At 36.8% G+C, this 23902-nt stretch overlaps 1 protein-coding gene and 1 long non-coding RNA gene across 6 annotated transcripts in view; one reads left to right on the plus strand and one right to left on the minus strand.

Annotated features, from left to right (window-relative positions):
- PDE7A (phosphodiesterase 7A) overlaps positions 1 to 23902 on the plus strand; it is a 263405-nt gene that overhangs the window by 174486 nt on the left and 65017 nt on the right. The gene's annotated exons all lie outside the window — the stretch shown is intronic.
- On the minus strand, positions 1237 to 23440 carry LOC148109488 (uncharacterized). Its single transcript, XR_015725838.1, has 3 exons — positions 23302 to 23440; positions 2350 to 2431; positions 1237 to 1706 (listed from the first exon to the last, which is right to left on the minus strand). It is a non-coding gene; the product is annotated as an uncharacterized LOC148109488 (long non-coding RNA).

Consider the following 23902-nt stretch of genomic DNA (forward strand, 5'->3'; position numbering starts at 1 on the left):
CCATGAAGTAATACGGGGATCCATTTGTCATGGTTGTCTGTGAGTTGCTACCAATCCAAACTTAGGCCTTAGGGAAGGGGAGAGACAAGAAGTTCAGGGCAGTTTACTGTGGAGGAGGTGAGGGAGGAAGTTGTGGTATCTCTTCCATTCTCGTGGCCTTGGTGAGAGCTTAGTCACAGGGCTCCACCTAGCTGTAAGGGAGGCACCGAAGGAGAAATAATATTGTAGGAACATGCTTTACACAGCTTTCTCCATGATTTTGGGTTATTTCTTTAGGATGGTTTTATATAACTGGGATTACTGGTCCAAACAATATGAATATGTGAACAGGATTTTTATTTCTATCTAACTTTTCTGTGGCAGCCATTTTAATACTTTGAAGATTGACCAGAGGCCAATTGTATAAAACCTTCAAGTATTATGTTGTTGAACTTCAAGTAAGGGAAATGGGAATCTGTGGCATTCTAGCTTGGAACTACTCACTTTCCACCCCGCTCTGAGCCAGCTTGATTGGCATGGAGGTTCTGTCAGCAAGAAGCAGGGCAGAAAGACCTCAGCTTGAAGGGGGCTCAGATCTTCAGCGTGGTGGGTGGTGCCCAGTGGCATCATTTTCAGAAGTACAAGGGAGGGCCAGTGGCTCAGCTTGAATAGCAGGATGGCAGGACTATCTGAGGCAGATGTCCTTGGTTGAGGCTACACATAAGCACAGGAAAGACCTGGGAAGGCCCAAGGTATTCACATACTTTTGACTGACTCTGAAGTTGCATTCATGCAACTTGGAGACTTGAGAGGGCCCTATGGAAAGATAAACCCAGGGCAAACTTGAAAAAAGACTGAACTTCAAATGAGCTCCCCTTTCCCACACACATATCCATTGGCGGGGTGGGAGCCTTAGTGGCTCGAGGTGTTTGAGATAAACTCTGTCTAATCAGAAATTGACCCCTAAGTGATGCAAAAGGATAACCCCTAGGAAACCAGGCTTTCAAATAAAAGCAGCATATTTAAAACTGAGCAGAAATACCAGTGACTGCATACCTCAGGGAGAAAGATTTTACATATTTATTAGCCCAGTCATGATACTAAACAAAATGAAAGAGGTAAACAAGATAGCAACAGCACCTATAAGTGGGAAAAGAATCAGAATCCTGAGTTGCTACATTATATTATATAAAATCCTTAGGTTTAACAACAACAAAATTATAAGCCATGTAAGGAAGCAGTGAAGTGTGACTCATGCATGGGGAAAAAAAGCAGTATAAAAGAATCTTCTCTGAATGTCCCCAAATGTTGGGATTTAATAAAGACTTCAACTATTATAAATTTATTATAAGAACTAAAGGGAACCGTGTTTAAATAAAGGAAATTATAACATAAGTCAACAAATGGAGTTTCTAGATGAGGGTAGAGAAATAATAAAAACAATTAACAACCAAAAAAAAAAAAAACCCTATCCTTGATATGATGTCATGAGAGAGTACTTCACCTCTCTAGTAGTCTTCCCCAAGACTTACAGTCTGAGTCTGATGATGAGAAAAAACAGGCAAAGTGAAACTCGGAATCATTATTCTATAAGAACACTTGACCAGGACTCTTAAAATCTGTTGAGGTCATGAAAAACAAGGAAAAATGGAGAACTTATAATTACAAATCAGAGGAGACCAAGGAGACATGATGACTGAATGAAATGTGGTATCCTGCATTGGATCCTGGAACAGAAAAAGGAAAAATTAGTGGAAAAACCAATGATATCTGAATAAAGACTGTAGTTTTGAACCAATGTTAATTTCTTACTTTTGACAAATTTTACGATGCTTATGTAAGATATTAACATTAGGGAAGGCTGGATGAAGTGTATACAGGAACTCTCTGTACTATCTTTGCAACTTTTCTGTAAATCTAAATTATTCCAAAGTAAAAAGTTTAAAAAAAAATCAAATGGAAATTCTAGACTCGAAGAATACAATGCCTGAAATGAAAAGTTCACTAGAGGGGTTCAACAGTAGTTTTGAGCTGCCAGTAAAAAGAACCAGTAAATTTAAAGACAGACCAATAGATATGATTCAATCTGAGAGACCGATGAAGAAAAAGGAACAGAGAGCCTCAGAGATCTGGGGAAAATACCAAGCATACAGCATATCTGTACTGGGAGCCCCAATGGAGAGAGAGAAAGGTGCAGAAAACAGCCTTTTGGAAAATTTCCCAAATATGACGAAAAACTATACATCCAGAAGCTCATTGAACTTCAGTTGAATAAATACAAAGGACCTGTTCCTAGAAACAGCATAGTCAATCTGTTAGAAGACAAAGACAAAATCTTGAAAATCAAGAGAAAAATAACTTGCTACATACAGGGGAGCGTCAGTGTGATTATTAATTATTGCCGTCTCATCAGAAACACTGGATGCGAGAATAGGATGACATATCCAAAGTGCTGAAAGAAAAAAAACCCAATAATTCTATATTTAACAAAACTGTCCTTCAAAAATAAAGGTGAAATAAATACATTGATATGCAAAGACTGAGACAATTTGTAGCAAGCAGACCTGCCTTACAAGAAATACTAAAAGAGGGAAGTGTTACCAGATGGTACCTCTGATCCACAGGAAGAAAGGAAGACCCTGGAAATGTAAATATGTAGGTTAATATAAAAACTTGAAATACTTTTTTTTCCTCATTAACTTTAACAAAAATACTTGAATTCCATCTAAAAACAAATTTAGTATCTGTAACATTTCATTACCCCCACCCCTGCATGTTATAGTTCATTCATCCCTGTTGTAAACAAATTGTTTACAGCTGTTTGCCTTTTGGTCTGTAGAATCTCAGAATTTTTCATTTCAGAACTCCTTTCCATCCTAAAAAGTTAGTGAAGAATCCAGGGGGTTTTTGCTTAAATGGGCTTTATGTATTGACATTTTTTTGTATTAGGAAATAAAACGGAGAAAAAATTCAAATGCTCTTTATTTGCAAATAACAATACCAGTTACATGTTAACATAAATAACGTGTTTTTTAATGAAGAAAGTGACTATTTCACAAGCAAAGAAGATAGGACAATATTGATTTTATACTTTTCAAATCTCATTAGTGTCTGGTTTAATAGCAAACTGCTGGGTTCTCGTATAGGCTTCTACATTGAACTTATTGAAGTATGTTGATTTGGCAGAAGTATATAAAGAAAATCAGGCCCCACTCAGATGTAGTTGGAAAAGGGAGGTGTATAATAGTAGTCTTTAATTATCATTATGGATATTTTTCTTTGATATGATGCCAGAACTCAAGAAATGGTAGTTTTGTAAAGGTTAGTTGCAATGTGGAATCTGAAACATACCGGTGAATTTTTTTGATTCTTTGTTATATTAAGCAATGTACTTTGTTACATCAAAACTCATCCTTCCTATTTATCTCTAAAGGATAAGGGAATAAACAAAAGTTTTCTGTCTGAAATAATCTGGAAAAAAAACCTGTTAGGGTAATTGAGTGTTACATAAGAATGTCTTGAAATGGCTTTTATTAGTATTTGAGATTTCTAAATTTAATGCCTTCTGTAAGCTAGGGCTTAATTTAAACTACTGGAAGCTAGAATCACAGATTATTTTTACTATCTGCTTAATTTAAAACCTACTTATTTATAGCATCATCATCATCATCATTGTACAAGTTATACCTCCTTGTGGTAAAGCTAAATAATTTAGAAGGGTGTAGAATGTACTTAGAGTAAAACTCACCTTACCAATTCCCAAGAGATAAGTAGTGTTAATAGTTTCTTGAATGCTTTTTCTGAAAATATGTTCACATATAGGTATCTCGATATGAATTATATGTATATGTGTTACATATATACATATGAAAATTTTTTTTAAATTTTTATTTATTTGACAGAGAGAGACACAGTGAGAGAGGGAACACAAGCAGGGGGAGTGGGAGAGGAAGAAGCAGGCTTCCCACTGAGCAGGGAGCCTGATGTGGGGCTCGATCCCAGGACCCTGGGATCATGACCTGAGCTGAAGGCAGACGCTTAATGACTGAGCCACCCAGGCGCCCCCATGTGAAAATCTTTTTAAAGCAAATAGAATCATAATATACATATCGTTCTGTAAATACATAAATCTTGGCTATTTTTATATTAGTATATTATGTCATTCTTTTTTAATGACTGATTAATATATATTTTACTAGATTGGCTATTACAAGAAAAAATTTTAGTAATGAAAGTGCCACTTTTATAATTAGTTTCATTCAATTGTTGCTCCTTTGTTGCTCCTGATCCTTTGTTAACATTTTTATTGGTCAAAAATAATAAAATCACTTGCAAACTGAAATTAGATGTCTTGGAAAGTGTGCAGGTTTTTATGAAGTTCATGGATGTGATGTTAAAAAACTCAGAGCTACTGATAGACAATTGAAACAGAAAATTCTTAAGGATAACATATTAGATGCTTTTAAGGGAGCCTGATGTGATTACATTGACTTTTGATGTAGATGATTAAAGAGAAGGCTCCTAGGAAAAATGGATGAAGCCATGCAATATTTCTGAAAACAGTATCTTTGCGATCATCTCCAAAGAGAAAAATATGAAAGATGTGGAATATTGTGTTATCATACAATTTTGTTGAAAAGATTACACTAAAAGTAAAGTCAACACTTCATTCTTTTTTATTCTAAGAAATTTGTGCATAGTTGAAATTATGACTTAAATCTTGCCAAATGTAAGGTAACTTAAAACTTATTTTTTATTTTTCAAGTCAAAATCTTGAAAATCCTTTATCATTTTCAATATTTACAATTACATTTTGGTCCTTAGCTTAGATAATTCACTTAAATGATCTTTTCTCAAAATCATTCGTGTTTAGAAAAAATCAAAACTCATGAATTCCATTGTGTGGATGTACTTTATGTAATTTAATCAGGTCCCTACCAGTCAAGGATATTTAGGCCAGCAGTGTGTGTGTGTGTGTGTGTGTGTGTGTGTGTGTGTGTGTGTGTGTGGTGTGTGTCTTAATGAACAGTGCTGTAGAGAATATCCTGTACCTATATCTTTACATTCCCATGTGAGTATGTCCATGGAATACATATCTAGAAGGGGAAGAACTTGGGTCAAAAGCTATGACCATTTACAATTTTGATATCTCTAAAAGGGTTACGTGAATTTACAGTCTCACTACAAAACTCTGTGTACATTTTCACAGTGTATTCCTTGTTGTCCAAACCTTTTCTTGAATTAGCACAGTGAGAATTTGTAGTGTGAGAGTTTGTACAGTGAGAGATGTGATGTTATCCAAATCTGTTTAGTTTCTGAGATTTGAATAGCCAGAGTAGGGACAGTCCGGATAATAGGGGTTCATATGAACATTTATCCTAATCTGTTTAGCTCCTCAGTTGGATAGTGAGAGTTTGAATAACACAGGATACCTGTTGTCTCCTCACTGGTGCTGAGGTATTATGAGTCTTTGTAATCTTTGCCAGTGTGATAGGTTAAAATAAAAATGTCTCAGGTTTGTTTTGCTTCTCTTTAATTGTAAGTCACGCTATGCATATTTTAATTTTAATGGCATTTATATTTAAAATGTATCTTTCAATTACCTTATCGTATCACAAGAGTAATATTCCAGTATTATGGAAATAAAGCCTTAATACAGTATTACTAATATTTTATCTCATTTCTTTTAACCTTATAGTAAATTTTTATGTAGCAGTTTTATCAATTTAGTGAAATGTCTCATTTTTTTTTCCCCTTATAAGGCTTCTGGTTCTATATTGTAGTTAGAATATTATCTCCTGTGCTTCAAGATAATAAAAATATTCTTTCTTGTATTCTTCTACAGTCTTTTACACTATTCTCTTCATAATTCTATTTCCACAGGTTGTTCCTTATGTTTTGATCTTTGCTCCATATGGAATTTATTGTAATGTAAGGAATAAGGCAGAGATCTAGTGTTTTTTCCTCCACTCACTATCCAGTTTCTCCTAAATCATTTATTAAGTAATATATCTTTTCCCCCCATTTATTTAAAGTGCCACCTCTACCGTATAGGAAATTCTTGCATCTGTTTGGTCTATTTCTAGACTCTAATTCTGTTTCATTGATCAGTCTATTCATGTGCTAGCATTAAACTTTTAATTACTACAGTTTAATAATCTATTTTAATATTTAGTAGAACTGTTCTCTCCCCTCTTTTTTTTCCTACCTAATCTTGCATACATGTTTATTATTCTAGAAGAACTTATTGATGGCCAAAAACTCCCCTGTACCCTCTCACTACCCATAAAATATCCTGTTGGTATTCTTACTGGGATTGTTTGAATTTGTAGTTTGGGCAAATTGACATTATGAGAATTAATCCAGATAAAGTGGTTAGAGCAGTGCCTGACATAGAGTAAATAGCCGAGACTTTCTGTTGTGCTAGATATTCTTTTTGCCTTTTCAAATATATTCTTCACTTTCTCCATCTTGCTCTGTGCCCTAGGAGGCTGACCTTTTTGGAATGGATCATCCAGGCTCTCTAGCCCTCTGGCTTCTTGTTGGATTTGGCCAATGGGAGGTCTTACAGGAGATGGGTGCGTGGGAGGAAAGAGGGTATATTTCCCAGCCTCTTACCCTATAGAGTTGTGTTTGTCTACCTAAGGCTGCACTTTCTGCCAGGGTCGTTTCCTCTCCCATACTGAGAGACCTTACTAGGGTCTAGTAGTAGCAGTGGTAGCAGCTCCCTGCTATTGCCAGCCCCGTGAGTGTGCCATCATTTTCCTGCTGGGAACCTGACTGATGAAACTGCTCTCATCCTCCCCTTCCTCCCCCTCCTCCTCCTCCTCCTCCTCCTTCTCTTCTTCTTCTTCTTCCTCCTCCTCCTCCTCCTCATCCTCCTCCTCCTCCTCCTCCTCCTCCTCCTCCTTCTCTTCTTCTTCTTCTTCCTCCTCCTCCTCCTCCTCATCCTCCTCCTCCTCATTACTACTGATACCGAATCTTCCTATTCCAGTCTTCTTTGAGATCCTTCAGTAGAGATTAAAATTTTCTTTATAAAGCCTTTATCATTATTATTTATACCCAAGTTTACTTTTATTCAGTTGCAGTTATAAATGGAATCTTTTCTCTCATTATGTTTTCTAACTAATTGGATATAAGTGAACTACTGATTTTTGTAGTTAATTTTATAATCAGCTGTATACTGAATTTTCTTATTGTTTCTAATAGTTTTTTAGTACCTTATTTCATAATCACCTGCAGACAATTTCAAATAATGATAATTTTGCGTCTTTTTCCTTCATTAGGACTATTTATTTGGGAATGGTTATATTATCCAAATACATTTTTGTACATCTATTGAAATTCTTAAAATTTTTCACCTGCAGTCTACTAATTTAGTAAATTATCTTAATAGGCTAATACTAACTTACCCTTATATTCCTGGAATAATTCTTACTTGGTTAAACTATATTATTATTTTGTGGTTTCTACTTGCTAGTGTCTTGGTTAGGACCTTTGCAACAGTATTTCTTTCTGAAAATGATCTATAGCTTTCTTTCCCCATCCAGTGTCATGTTGTGGTAGCAGTACTTTGTTTACATCATCCCGGTATTTTTAGAGGCAAGTTAAAAACAGTAAAGCAGCAAAGAAAAAAGAGATTATATACAAATACGCAAATATCTTTAAAGCAGTGAGGAAGTTAACTTGTTACCAGGGAAACTGGCATCATACCTTGCTGGTTATAAGGCTGTCTTTTTTTTTTTTTTTTTAAGATTTTATTTATTAATTTGACATAGAGAGACAGCCAGCGAGAGAGGGAACACAAGGAGGGGGAGTGGGAGAGGAAGAAGCAGGCTCCTAGCGGAGGAGCCTGATGTGGGGCTCGATCCCAGAACGCCGGGATCACGCCCTGAACCAAAGGCAGACGCTTAAGGACTGCGCCCCCCGGGCGCCCCCCAAGGGTGTCTTTTGTATCAAAGTGGTACGAAGTCAATTGTTACAAGACTTCAGATGTGTATATAATGCTGTGGTAACATATAATACCATCTTTTGCTTGATCTTTCATCTGTGTTTCCTCATTCTATGAAGAGAAATGGGTGAATCTTCACCCCATTTAACAGATAAGAGGGCTTAGATTCAGAGAGACTGCTGCTTGCCAGAGGTCATATGGCTAATAAGGTTTATCTCCAGACCTAGAAAACAAATCTTGTGACACATGGTCAATGCTCCTTTGCTTCATTATCTTTAGAAATAGAGTCAATGAAATCAGATTACGTGCATATTTCAAAATAGGAGAGACCTTGGCTCAGATTTTATTTTCAAAGTGATTATGTGTGAAGAATTTAGCACTCTTCTTATAATGCATATTAAAATTCAATTTAAGCCTATAACGTCTTCTTGAGGTAGTTAGAGAACAGGTATATAACTTAATACTATAAATGTCAGAATCACCTAATTTAAAAACTACATGCAAGGTTTATATAGGCTCTTCCCAGACAAAAATGGAAGGAAAAATAGTGTCTTCATTTACTTATGAATAAAAAATACTGAACTTCTTCTTTTTAAAAGAATGAATTACATTTTTTTCTTTATTACTAAGTTAATACATATTCATGAAGGAAAATTTAGGGAAAAAGCAGGCAAAAATATCAGAATCCTCTGTAATCCTACCACCCAGTGTGAACATATTGGTGTTGAGCCCAACAATTCTAGTATCTATCTAAATGTATTCTTCTTCTCTGCCTCTTACTGTGCATAATGTTTTATAATCAGTTTTTTAAACTTATATAGTAATTTTTCATATTATGAAATATAGCAGTATTTCAGATACTAGAGACTTTTCTAAATAAAGTCTTATTAGAAACCCAAATTAATGCAGTGTTTTATTGGTAAGGTTTTTATATTGCTAATTTATAACTTTAGTATGGGAATAAAAATGTTGATTTGATGAACAAAAAAATTTGAAATAAGGTTGTATCCAGTGGTGTTCTGGTAAATGCTTGTTACCTACAACTTGGATGAACCTAGAAAATGTAATGCTAACTGAAATAAGCCAGACACTATAGATCACATAGTGTATGATTCCATTTATATGAACTATCCAGGAAATATATTTCTATAAGGACAAGATGCCTTTGGATCTCTGGAGGAGAAATTGGCCTGACCTGTGGTGCTTGCTGATTTCTGCAGGATACTTACTCTTAAGGTTGAGTGGTTCCAGATTTGGTTAATTTAGCAGCTCAGCAGCAGCATCACTGACCCATGTTCGTTCTTTCTGTTTTGCTATCTTCGGTGTGTTGGAGTTGTCATCACACCAGCTTTTATCATGGTTGCAAATGGCTTTAACAGTTCCACGTATCCAGGCTTGACAGTTTCCAGGGGAAGAGAGGGCTGTCTCTTTCCTTTTGTATCATTTTAAGTGCAAAAAAAAAAAAACAAAACAAAACAAAAATATTCCATGGGGCTCCTTTAGCAGACTTTCCATCACACCTGATTGTATCACATTGCCATTTTCAAACTAGTCTCTGGCAAGCAAGATGGAACCATTATGATTGGTTTGGACCAGTCAGGGTCCACTCTTCTGGTCTGAGGCTGCAACCACACTCCCCTGGAGCATATGACTGCCTAGACATCTGAACAAAATGTTGCTCCTTTTAGGAAGGAGAGGAGGGTGGATATTGGTTGTATAACCAACAGTGTCTACTGCACGGGCTTTCGGGATGACACTTCCAGTTGTATTATCAGCTTTGATATTTATGTTTCTATTTTGATTGTGTGGCAAGTTTTTCATTTATTCAGAAAAGTTGCGGATGTTTACAGTATTCTTCCCACCTCATTCTGTGAGGCTAGTATTACTCTGATACCAAAACCCAACAAAAAAATCACAAGGAGACTACAGACCAATATCTATTACGAATATGGACACAAAAATCCTAAACAAAATACCAGCTGAAAATAGCAACATATAAAAAGAATTATATACCGTGGCCAAGTGGGATTCATCTCAGGAATGCAAGGTTGGCTTAACATCCAGAAATTCTTGTAAATTATTGTAATGCCCCATGTCAATAGAATAATCAAAGCCAAATGATTATATAAATAGATGCAAAAAAAGCACTTGACAATCCAACATCCTTTCATAACAAAACACTCAAACCTAGGAGTAGAGATGAATTTCCTCAACCTGATCAAAAGGCATCTATGAAAAACCCATAGCTAACATCATACTTGATGATAAAAGACTAGTGCTTTCCCTCATAAGATCAGGAACAAGACAAGAATACCCACTCATGCTACTTCTGTTCAACATTGTGCTAGAGGTTCTAACCAGATCAATTAGGCAAGAAAAAGAAAGGCATCCGGATTGGAAAGGAAGAAGTAAAACTCTATTCACAGATGACATGATCTATATAGAAAATACTAAAGAATCTACTAAAGAATTATTAGAACTAATAAATGGGTTCAGCAGTGTTGCAGGCTACAAGGTCAATATACAAAACTCAGTTGTGTATGTTTTGGAGGGAAAAAATCCATTATTTTCTGTGCACTTGAGGTGAATAACCCAAAAGTGAACTTAGAACAATTCCATTTACAATAGCACTAAAAAGAATAAAATGCTTAGGAATAATTTTAACAAAAGAAGTACAAAACTTACTCTCTGAAAACCACAAAAGATTTTTTAAAGAAATCGAAGATCCACATAAATGAAAACATACCCCATGTTCATAGATTAAAAGACCGAATGTTGTTGCGGTGGCAATACTCCTCAACTTGGTCTTCAGATTCAGCACAGTCTCTTTCAGAATCTCAGCTGACTTCTCTGTAGAAGTTGACAAGCTAAGTTGAAAATTTATATGGGGGCACCTGGGTGGTTCGGTTAAGCATCTGCCTTTGGCTCAGGTAATGAACACAGGGTCCTGGGATCGAGCCCCACATCGGCCTCCCTGCTCAGTGGGAGTCTGTTTCTCCCTTGGTACCCTCCCCCCCACTTGTGCATGTGCTCGCTCTCTCTCTCTCTTACAAAAATAAATAAAATCTTTAAAAAAAAAGAAAATTTATGTGGAATTGCAAGGGACCCAGAGTAGCAAAAAAAAAAAAAAAAAAATCTTAAAGAACAAAGTAGGAGGACTCATACTTTCTGATTTCAAAACTTACTACAAAGCCACAGTGATCAAGACAGTATGATATTGGCACTTATAGTCCTTAACTTTAGTACTTACTTTGGAGACCTAGGAATCAGTGGAATAGAATTGAGTGTCAAGAAATAAACCCATGGTCAACTGGTTTTTGACAAGAGTACCAAGACCATTCAATGGGGGAAAGAATAGCCTTTTCAGTAATTGTGGTAGAACAACTGAATAGCCACAGGGAAAAGGATGAAGTTGATCTTATGACTTAAAATGGATCAGAGAACTAAGTGTAAGAACTAAAACGAATAAAACTTTTAGAAGAAGACATAGGGTAAATTTTTATGACCTTGGATTTGGCAGGGATTTTTAGATATGACATCAAAAGCATGAGCAACAAAAGAAAAAATAGATGCGTTAGACTTCCTTAAATTTCATTAAAATTAAAAACGTGCTTTAGAGGACACTATCAAAAAGGTAAAAAGGCTGCAAAATGGGAGAAAATAGTTGCAAACATATAACCACTAAGGGACTTACGTCTAGACTATACAAGGAACTCCTATGACTCAATAGTAAAAAAGACAACTCAATTTAAGAAATGGGCCAAGGATCTGAATAGGCATTTCTCCAAAGAAAGACATATAAATGACTGATAAGCACATGAAAAGATGCTTCCCACATCTTTTCCATCAGGGAAATGCAAATCAAAACCACAATGAGAGACAGCTAGAATAAAAAATAATAAGTGCTGGCAAGGGTGTGGAGAAATCAGAACCCTCGTGCACTGCTGTTTGGAACGTAAAATGGTGCAGCCACTTTGGAAAACAGTTTGGCAGTTCCTCAAAATGCTAAACATAGAGTTACCAAATGACACAGCAATTTCACTTCTAAGGGAAATGAAAACAGGTCCACGCAAAAACTTGTACTTGAGTGTTTATAGGAGTGTTTCTCAAATAGCCAAAAAGTAGAAACAACCTAAGTGTCCACCACATGATGAATAAACGAAATGTGGTACATCCATACAGTGGAATGTTAGTCAACCATAAAAAGGAATGAATATCTGATATTTGTTACCACTTGGATGAACCTAGAAAACTTTTTGCTAAGTGAAATAAACCAGACACAATAGGTGACAGTGTATGATTCCATTTATATGAAATATCCAGAAGATGTATTACCATAAGGACAAAAAGCAGATTGGTGTTTGCCAGGGACTGGGGGGAGGGGAGATTGGAGAATAACTGCTTATGAGTATGAGGTTTCCTTTGGGATGATGAAATATTCTAAAATTAACAGTGGTGATGGTTGCACCTATTTGTAAGTCTACTAAAAACCATTGTATTGTGTATTTAAATGGGTGAATTGTATGGTTTGTGCATTATATCTCAGGAAAGCTGTTTAAGGGGCGCCTGGGTGGCTCAGTCATTAAGCATCTGCCTTTGGCTCAGGGCATGATCCCAGGGTCCTGGGATCGAGCCCCGCATTGGGCTCCTCCACTGGGAGCCTGCTTCTTCCTCTCCCACTCCCCCTGCTTGTGTTCCCTCTCTCACTGGCTGTCTCTCTTTCTGTCAAATAAATAAATGAAATCTTAAAAAAAAAAAAAGGAAAGCTGTTTAAAAAATATCAGTACTTAAAGCTTCTCTTATAGTTTCAGAATACTTATAAATTAGTGATCCAGAAGTTTGGAGGAAAAAGTCAGAAATTTTTGTTTCATTGTGGAGTAATAATTATCTAAAATTCTATCCATTTTATTTGTCATGAATATAAAAGTTAGAAAAGTATGCCACCATTGCAGTAAGCATTTAAAATTCTACAGCCCCAATGATTCTCTTGCATGTTCATCTGTTAGTATAAAACCGCTTTGTTTTAGTGAAATATGTGAACAGATGCATGTGAGCTTTGCCTTGCATATGTTTGAGGAGTTCAGTTGCTTTAGCAGAGCACAGTTTTACATGAGGAATCACGCACAGGCCTAAATGCAAAAAGAAGGTCCATTCAGAGCATGCACAGAGATGCCAATGGATGGCCTACTTTAATATTTGTGTAAACAGGTATGTATGTATTTATAATGTATATACTTAATATAGTATATATATGATACTTAGGATTTTTAAAAGTTTGAGTATGTACATTTTTTGAGAAATAATTCACATACCTTTAAAATCCACTCTTAAAATGTGCAGTGGTTTTTATTCACAAAGTTGTGCAATATTGCACACCTTCCCTACTATCTAATTTTAGAACACTTTCATCACCTAAAAACTACCTATTAGCACTCATCACTCTCCCCTTCCCTAGCCCCTGACAACTAGGCATCCATTTCTGTCTCTACGTACTTACATACTGAAATTGTGCATTATTATTACTACAAATTGTAAACAGTTAAAAGTATCCAAGAGTTATAGGCAGTTTCAAAACAGTTTGAGTATGTATGTTTTACAGCAGTCACTTTAAATGGTTTAAATATTCCATATTTCTATTTTTATAATTAGTCAACTAATCCATCCCTTGTTGTCAGATATTTAGAAAGTTTCAGATATTTATTATAAACAATGCTGTGGTGAAAATCTTTGTAGCTAAATCTTCATGCTTATGATAATTTCTTTAAGATTAATTCCTAGAAGAGGTATGGCTAGTTAAAATGTTAGGTTTAGTTTTAAATCTTGATATATATTGCCAGATAACTTTCCAGAAAGATTGTATCAATTTACATTCAAGCAGTAATGTAAGAAAGACTCAAAAAGTTGTAAATTGTAATAATTTTTTTATGTATAGGGTGATACCTGTCTCCCAATTAAATATTTACTTGACTAATTTTGAAATTGTTTTCTACTTGAAGTGTTACAAACTTTTCAGTCAACAAGAGTCATCATTTAAAAGTCAACCGTACTTGAAATATTTGCTCAAATTAGCAAAATTCCTATGGTACCAGTCTATATTCCAGGTTCTAAACAGAAGACTATTTAAATATATTTCATTCATTTGTTATAAGTTGCCTGTATTAAATTTAACTCTTCTTAATTGTCCATAGAATGAATTAAAACTTTCAACTGTATCAAATTATCTATTATAGTTTTTTTTTTTAGTTTTCCCCATAAATCTTGAAATAAGCCATTGTAATAGCCAAAAATGACTGGATTTTATTTTTGTCTTTATACAAAATATCTGTTGGAGGGGCTAATAGTGACGCGACTTTCCTAATAGGAAATTCAGTCTAGATTGAGGAAGTGAGTTGGGTACAAGTATGGCGGCAGTAATGTCTAGACTGTGTTTAGGAAATCTTGAGTAATTGCTTGGAATTAAGATATGTAAAGGGGAAAATGAGATAAAAAGGTTAAATTTGTGCCATAATAAACAAATATTAAGTGGTTCTCTCTATCTTCTTGGTAATAAAACCTAGAAAGTGCTGTGTATGCAGTTTGATGAGAGGGTTAATTATTTCATGCGCTTTGGCGTGCCCCCTTTTTAACCTTGATCAGACAGGTTTATCAGCTAACTCCCACCCACCCCCCAGTCTTATAAGCTTTTTAAAAGAGAGATGATGGTGTACTGAATGGGGCATATCTCTTCCAGGAGTGTATGTCGGGTAGGGATATGAGGGGGAGGTTTGAGCATATACACATACCTTGCCTTATCATCCTCTGGCCAGTGGTTCCTAGATGATAATGGCAAATCCCAGATTCTCTTGGGAATTTGGCAAGGGATTCATGAATCCACATGTATTTGGAATAGTAAACTTAAATCCCAAACATATATGTACTAGTGTGTTTCAAATATAAGTTGTGATTAAATAAAATTAAACATAGCTACTGAACACACAATATCGTTTTATATTTTCTCAATCAGTGGATGTGTTTTGTATCCTTTGCTGATAGGTGAAGCCACAAGAGGAGACACAGGAAAGGCTCAGGGAAAAACAAAGTTTATAATACTCAGAGGTCCCAGAGACAGGAGACGGAGCACACCATGCAGGGCCACAGGGAAAGCACCAGGAGGTCAGCAAGCAGAAGACAGGAATGAGAGGAGAGCATTAGGGCCACAGTCTTTGTTGGGGGTTCCCAGGGAGAGGCAAGGCAGAGTGAATGGTTGGCAGATTTAAATAATTTCGGTGGGCTGGGGTGCCTGGGTGGCTCAGTCATTAAGCGTCTGCCTTCGGCTCAGGGCGTGATCCCAGGGTCCTGGGATTGAGCCCCACATCAGGCTCCTCTGCTGGGAGCCTGCTTCTTCCTCTCCCACTCCCCCTGCTTGTGTTCCCTCTCTCGCTGGCTATGTCTCTCTCTGTCAAATAAATAAATAAAAATCTTTAAAAAAATAAAATAAAATAAAAAACTTCGGTGGGCTTTGGGCTGTAGGAGTGGTTCCTGGTTCCCTAGTACCTGGCTCTGGGTGATTAAGGCCTTGGGGAAAAGGATCTGATGGAGAAGGTCTGGCTCTGGATTAGTTCGTTTGCACATCAAGGCATGCTCCTGGCTGGGCCCTTTGCTGTCTCCAAGAATTGACTATCTCTAGGACAGGCAGTCTCTTTCCAGCTAGAATGGTTTCTTAAGATGTCAGAACATCATAATATGCAGATTTTTAAAAAATGCAATACAGGGTATCAGAAGATTAACTTTTATCATGTGGGGGTATGCAAAGTATTTGATACTTAAGAAGATTAAACACCACCTATGCCAACCATGTCTCATTTCCTAAAAGAGTAAAATTGTGATCTAGACTATGCACCACTTTGGGCAAATTCCTGACTGGTTTAGTATTGTTAAATGCATGCCCGTTGTTGATGGAGGTGACTGTAAATGGACTATTCCCACTGGGTGGCTGCTGGCAAAAAATTGAAAAGGAGAGCATTATAGTTGGACTTCTTTTACTTAACAATAAGTTGTTTGTTTTGTTTTTTTAATATTCCTGACTGCCTTGTATTGTAACTGAGAGAAACTGGCAATGGTAAGAGCTGGGTTGAGGGGTGCCTGAGTGGCTCAATCAGTTGAGTGTCCAGCTTGTGATTTTGGCTCAGGTCATGATCTCAGAGTCCTGGGATTGAGCCCTGCTTAGGGCACCATGTTCAGTGGGGAGTCTGCTTGAATTTCTCTTCCTCTGCCCCCCCCATTCATTTTCTCTCTTTCAAATAAATCTTTAAAAAATAATAAGAGCTGGATTGATAAACAGAGAGGAAAAGCCATTTTAAAGAATTTGAATCAAGTTTCGTATGCCTGATTATATTATCGAGCACTGCTTAAAGGGTGTTAGATGATCTTTAAAGGTTTGTAAATTTTAGTTAATAACTTCATTTAGTTAATAACTCTTGGTATGTCAGAGAACTGAATAAGAACGCCTTGGTGTCAAGTTGCTGGATTATCTTCATGCATACTATAGCTATCTGCTGTAATCTTTACAACAACTTTGTGTCCAGGTACTTTCCCATTTTCCAGGTGGAGGAAACTGAGGCTTTTAGAATGTAACTTGTATTAAGAGTCTGTGGTTAGGAAGGGTAGACCACAGATTTGAAACCATGATCACATAACCCAAAGCCTCTGCTCTCCTAGTCCAATTTTTGGAAGATACTTATTTGCATGAATTTCAGACTTAAGAGAATTCCAAACTTTAAGGAAAATTAGATGGAAATACTTTTTGTATATATTTTTTTTATTGTGCTAAAATGTACCTAACATAGAATTTGTCATCTTAGCCATTTTTGGATGCACAATTCAGTGGCATTAAGTATATTCACAGTGTTCTACAACCATCACCATTATCTATTTCCTGAACTTTTTCAAAATGCCACACAGAGACTGTGTACCCATGAAACAATAACTTGCTCCCCTCTTTCCCCAGCTGGTGGTAACCTCTATTCTACTTTATGTCTCTATGAAGAAAAGATTTTTTTAGTGAGAGTATTGTTGATGTTAGATGATATAAGTTAGGTTTTAAATTTCTTTGTAGAATGTTGATCATAAATGCATTTCTTTTGAATAAGTACTATGTACTTCAATGCAAATTAAAAGTTATTTTTGTCTTTTTAATTCTTTGTCTATTCTATTTTAAACAAAGCATTATAATTATATATGCTAAGTACAGAAGCCTTCGTGTTCTCTTCATTTTATTAAATGTAAACAATTGGTGTTAATTTAAGAGAAAGTAGCTCTTTTCTCTGAACCTTAGTAAGCTGCTTTTATACATTGTTCTAGTTAGAGCTCCTTGAGGTAGCATTAATTAATCTTAACTGACTTTGCAGTCAAGTTCATCAAAATTGTAGCAAATCCAAAATATAGGAATCTTTTTGCCAGCCTACTTAAATTTGTATTGTGTTCTAGCTGATGGTTGTCAAATTACGTATGATTTGATTCAAGCTATTTTTTTTAATGAACATAGAATGTAATTATTACCCATTGTGTATTCCATTAATAATAGTTACTAGGACGTGCTCTATACTTTGGTCAGACCCTGGACTTTGTTCTTTTTTGTTCCATATACCCATGTGGTTGTGAAAAATCCAAAGCTCAGGTTCACCTCCTCTACCTTCCACTTTGACCTTGAAATGAAAGCCAGCTTCAGTACTCTGCTTACTTTTGTGCATTCCTGCTTTTACATAGTTTTTGCCGGAGTATTCCTTATATCCTTAACAGGCTATGGATTCATTTCAGTAGATATTTTCCACATTTTCCACTATTTTCAGTTTTCAGTGGTAGGATCAGTTCTCTGAACTAGTCCACCACTGGAAATGAAATGGTGGACTAGTTGACAAGAGATTCATTCACTCCACCTAGTAAATAATATAGTAGGAACTTAGGTTTTGTCTTGGTTAGCCACTGTTTATCTCAATGACTTCTTCCAAATCAGTGTCAGTTACAGAACTGGATGGAAGAAGTTTTAATATTAGCTGCCATGTCTTGCTTTCATCTTCTAAAGAAACTAACGGAGCCTAGATTAGGGAGAGCTGAACCAAAAAAATCTTTCGCTAGCCTAGGTCTGTAAAAAACTCTAAGTCCTAAAAGGGAATTTGGTTTGAGATTTGTTGAGCAGTGGCTTTCTTGTCACTTGCTTTTTGTACTGTATTCAAAGCTGTTTCTTACTGGCTTTAAAATTACTGAGGTGTAAGAGGGAAAGGAGTGTTATTTGCATATATGTGGGAGGGAATCAGATTGGGAGGGCGGTGCTATTTGAATGTTACCATTTGTACATTTTGGCTTTTTGCCTTCCTGGTCAACTCCTGCTTGTGAGCTTTAAGATTTGGTTTTAACCATCTTCTCTTCTCTCATTTGGTAATTTTACTATATGGTCTTGATTAATAGACGATTACTCCCAGATCCCTCTCTCTAGCCCACTTCTCTCAAAGAAGTTCATTGAGCTTCTTTGACATCTGTATTGGTAATTCTTACCAAATTTGGAAGATGTTTAGGTAATTTCCACTGATCTCTTTTTCTGCAGTGTTTAGTCTGCTGTTAAGCTCAACTGAATTTTGCAATGTAGATAACTGTATTTATCAGCTATAAGTAATCCATTTTTTTAAACAAAGTTTTAATTTCTTTTTTCATTGTGTGTATGTTTTCCTTTAAATCTTTGGATATATTGTAATAAGATTTTAGAAGTTCTTTTCTTCTAATTCCATCATCTTTATCATTTCTGGGTTTGTTTTTATTGACTGTTTATATCCCTTGGATCGGGTTACCTTTTCTCATTTATTCTCTTAATTTGTAATTTTATTTGTTATTCTTAAAAGAGTGTTGAGTTTTGATCTGAGAGGTAATTGAATCCTTTTTGGCGTTTATGAGCTTTGTTAGTGTGGGTCTAAAACAGTGTTGTTTAATAGAATTTTCTGCATTGATGGGCTAGTTTTGCCCTTCTTCTAAGGTATGGCATTTCTGGGGTCTCTGTGGAATGTCCCGGGTATTTTGTGAGCACTCTTTACCGTGGTTGGTTGGGGCTCATGTCTCCCAGCTCCCCTGTAGTAGTTCTTCCCCTGGTCATTCTCCTGGCCTCATGGAATCTCATACTACACATAACTAGCTTAATATTTAGCCAGAGACTCAAGGAGACCTACTTTCAGCCTTTTGGAGCCCATTTCCTTCACACTTTTCCTCTCTGGTACTCTGCCCTACAAATTTCAACTGCCTCAGCCTCCCTGAACTCCAGTCTCTGGTTCTGTTATACTACTGTGGAATTTTGGAATTGGTAGAAGACTGGAAGGTGAGTTGTTCTAGCCCGTCTCGCAGCCTCCTTGACAGAGGTTTCTTTGAGGCAGCTCTTTTCAATTTACATGGCTCAAATTGTAGAAAGTTCTTAGATAGTAATACGAGTCAAATTCTATTTTCCACAAACTTATTGCCTGTTGGTCTTACTTCCACCTTCTGCAGTTTCACAGAATAAAGCTAAACCCCTTAGATTATTTTATTTTATCTCATAGCTGTTTAACTCCTGTTCTGTCCCTTTTTTTATTTCTTTGCACAAAGCATCTCAGTTCATAATACTGTTAGCCCTTATGTATATTATTCTTACTGTATTTTCAAATGTCGTGTATGTATGCGTCTTCCAGTGTGATATTCAGAACTGAACGGAGTCTTACAAATGTCCGTATTGGGACTAGTGGAACATCCTTGATCTGGATACTTATCTGACTGTCAGTGCCTTTAATTACTGTCTCTTATGAACTTAGAGATTAAACATCCTGACCTTTTTTAAGTTATTTGTAATTAGGCATGCTGGTTTATCCTTTGTATTTTATATGCAGATTTAATATGCATTTGTCTGATCTGCACCCCAGTAAATGAGCTGTGGAACAAGACAAGTTCAGATATAAAGTTCTATTAGTTACCTCTAGAATTCTTACACTTGTTTGGTATCAAGTACTTAATCTCTGGGTACGTTGGTTTAGTCAGCTAGGAGTCTGCCTAACCATAATGTGGGGCTCACATTGTTCTGTTTTGTTTAAGGTTACCACCAGAGACTCAGCGTGCAGCTCTGCTGAAGTTAAGGTGTCCCATCTTTGTGACATTCTCCTGGTCTAATAATATAATAGTAGCCTTACACTTGCAGTGTAAGCACACTGAATGCTCCTTTTTTAAGCACACACTCTACGGATCTACACTACTGTTTTTTCCTTCTAAAAATTTTAACTACTTCCATAATTTTTAATATATTATGAACAGTGGTTCAATAAGCAAGTCTCTAAGTTCTTTCAATGTCATAAGATAGTTGTCTGTAACAGAAGACTTGAATGTTTGTGTCAAAGTGCTTTTACTGTTTCCTCCATACAAGCACAAATCACATGCCTGCTGTCATCAACTACTGAGATACCATATGACAAAAAACTTAATTCAGAGCTCTAAATCAGTATGCCACACAGGTGTTAATTGACTGGTAAAATTCCCATGTTACCATAGTTTTAAGGTATTTTTTGTTATTGAAGCTTATTTTTTTGGTCAGTTTCATATCTCTTGAAATTCATACTATTTGAAGAATAAGAAGCCCTGATATGTGGACTTTAGTGAAAGAAATGAACAAAAAAAACCTGCTTTGCTTTATTATTTGCTATTAAAATTGGCTGGAATTCAGAATGATAAAAGCACAATTAGAGGGTTTTGACTATAGTGTGCACATTTTTCTATTATAAATTTTGTTATAGTTTTCCACAGACACAACATTTGTATAAAGAACTCTGGGATAGGCTATTTTGGTCCATGAGAATCCAAAATTATAGACACTGATGTCAATGCAGATGAGGTTAGCCTAATTTGGTCAAGGGAAGGACATGCTGAGTCTCTATATGGATAGCTAAAGGCTATTGCCAAGATTGACAGGTGTCCTGTGGGTGGAAGAGAGCCCCAGGAATAAAATTTGCACTTGAATTACTTCTCTAAAACACAATGATCAAAGTCATGTCTTTTCCTTCTATTGATCACAATTTTCAAATAGTGAGGTCTGCTTCTAATACTTTCATTTTTCAGATATTAGGTTAATGAGCCCTAGAAAGGTAAAAAGTTTTATACTTTCTTCTTAAAGTATCAAATTCTGTTTTTGAAAGCTTAGTTGTATCTTGTGCACTGATTTTTCTAGTATAGTCTAATTTTTTTTGTTACTCTGCCGTGTTTCACTAAGGGGGAGGTGAGAAAAGTTAATGTAAAAGGATACATTTGTTATTAGTGTAAAAGACACAGCTATTTCTTTAAGGAGTTATAAGTTACATGATTCAATCTGGAAAGATGAATTTTTAGGAAAATTTCCTATGAAGTAAACATAATGTAAAGGAGTATTCATGCTAATTTGATAACAGCTTTTGCTTTTATTTCATCTTACTGAAATGTTTTTATTATTAAAGGAAGTCGTTATAACTGATACACATAAATTAGTGGTAAATATTTCATATCTCAAAATAAAAAAATTTAAAGCTAATAGGTCAATGCCATTAAAGTTAAATAAATGTACTGTTTTAAGAAAAAAATTGCATTGCCTGGGATTTTTGTAAGATTTGAGTGATGTGCATGCAGCGTTAGCAATGATCTATGAGGTTTTTTAGGCATAAATTCAATAGCTGTTTCTGTTCAAATAGAGAATTTTCTAATCTGGGAGGATCGTGTCTTGATTCTCTCTGTATTTCACTGTCAGACACAGAGTACAAATTTAAGAAGATGCTGGGGAAACCTCTTAAGGGAGCCAACCTGTTCACTAGTGTGTAAAATGGAAGCCAAGACCCTCACTCTCCTACGGCTCAGAAAAGGTTTCTGAGGGCCCTAGGCAAGCACAACGCAGATTCCCTTCATGGACCATTGTGTTTTCAGTTAAGTCTGTTGCTGGGTTGAAACTGGAGTGATTTGGTCAGTATCATTCTTAAGTCTTAAATATTTAATTCTGATTTGGCTAAAATTTATTGCGAGCCTACTATGAGCAAGGTATTCTTGTATAGATGTTATCTAAGTCCTGTGAAGGCGAAGAAAATAAGGCCCAGCTTGTCCAGGGTCACTCAGCCCTTGGCAGTAAAGCTGGGAAATAAACCCAGGCTCTTGTCTCTAAACCCAGTAGTTTTAAGGTGGTGGAAGTGAACTCCACAGAAATTCACTTAAACGAGAGAACTTTCGGACTGCCTTTCTTACATGCTTTTTGCCCCCCTTTCTTAATTCTTTGTCTCAATTCTGATTCTTTCCTTTTTTTTCCTGATCAATCTTTCTTTTTTAGACTACATGAAAGTGCAGATGCTTGAGCTCACCTTTAATCAAAAAGACTTTCGTAAAAATATTTAAGTACTGTACCGAAAAGAGCAATCTTGTATTTGCTTCTCAAAATTTGACTCGTTAAGCAGCTGATGGGAAAGGAAGTGTGAAAATGGGAAGTACTCCCGGGCTGAGCATCATGGTAATGGGCTAATTCGGAGTGTGCCGCCCTGGCTAGAGCAGCAGATAGCGGCCTCCAGCCCGAGTTAGCCCCCAGCCCAGGCTGAACGGCCCTCACCCATGGCCGCCAGCGTTGCTCCTGAGACTCGGGCTAAGACGCATTCTGCTGCTCGGTCCTGTTCCTGGGCATCCTTTCAGTTTGGTTACTGGAGCCCTCTAGAACACAGAGAATAATGAAAGACCCTGACAATCTCCTGTCACACCTCATTTCCTGACAAAGAAGTCTTCTCGGTTTGTGCAAGGATTGCATTATAGCTTGTTGCTTCAGTAGCACGAAGAGCTATACATAATGTATAAGGTAGAGTGAGAAATTTATGACCATGTGTTATGAACGGTTTCAATTTAGGGAAATTTTGATTTAGATCTGCTAATTTAATTTATGCTTCTTTTTGACAGGTCTAGAATTAGCTTTTCTTTTAAATAAACTCTTTGTACTGAGGATTGGATCATGGAAATAGCATTACGTTAGTATTGGACCTGTTTGGGATGTTTCAAATACTTTCGAACCATCCTTTGTGGACCGTTGCCATGCAGATGCCTCTGTCTTGTCACGGACTGCAGTCTGTGACAGTGTCGTCACGTCCCGAGTATTTCTCCAGCCAGCCCCCCGCCTTCATCTCCAGCACCCAGCGCAGGCCCGTCGCCCCTGTCCCGGACCTCTGCAGTGGCCACCCAACTGCCCGTCCGGCCCCTCCCCCACAGCTGTCTTTGACCAAAACCCGCGCAAGTTCTTTAGGTTGGGATTAGCTTTCAGGATGAAGGTAAAACACCTTCGCACGGCCTCCACTGTGACTCGCCCTGCTTTCCAGCCTTCCCTGGTCGTCCTGTCTCCTTACCTTGCTTTGTTTCTAGCGCCTTGGCCGTCACGCATCGTTGTGTCTGCCCCGATCGTTCTTCCCGTCCTCTTCACGAGCCGTGGGAAGAAGTCCCTCTCCTCTGAAGGAGGAGGTCAGATCCAGACTGTGTTGGCCGTTCTTGTCCCCACCTCGCTGTACTTGTTTCAGCTGCAGTATTATATTCATATTTATGGTTGTAGACTTTGATTAGAGTGGACTCTGACTAAACTGTAAGCCTCACAAGTGCAGGAGCCAGTTCTTTTTCTACTGGAGGATTGTGCCCCTGGCGTCTAGCGCAGGGCCTGGGACATAGTAGAAGCTTAACAACTATTTGCAGAATACTTGAATGAAAGTTTCATGGAAGGCGTTCTCGGCAGTACTGGCTGCTGTGAGGTCACGGAGGTGGGTGAATGCAGGCACACTTTGCCGTTAGTCAGCAGCCAAGAGAAGAAGGCGACGTGTACCAAAAATATTGTAATATAAGCTAGATGGCAGTTAGGACTTAGAAATAATATACTTTTAATTTTCTGAAAATGCACCGTTAGACTGGCCTTTGCCAGTAAATCTAAAATGAGTCAATTACAGTGTTAAATAGGGCAGA

The sequence above is a fragment of the Ursus americanus genome, chromosome 9, assembly GCF_024610735.1.
Source record: "Ursus americanus isolate L20-20 chromosome 9, mUrsAme1.1.p, whole genome shotgun sequence".
Taxonomy (NCBI): Eukaryota; Metazoa; Chordata; class Mammalia; order Carnivora; family Ursidae; genus Ursus; species Ursus americanus.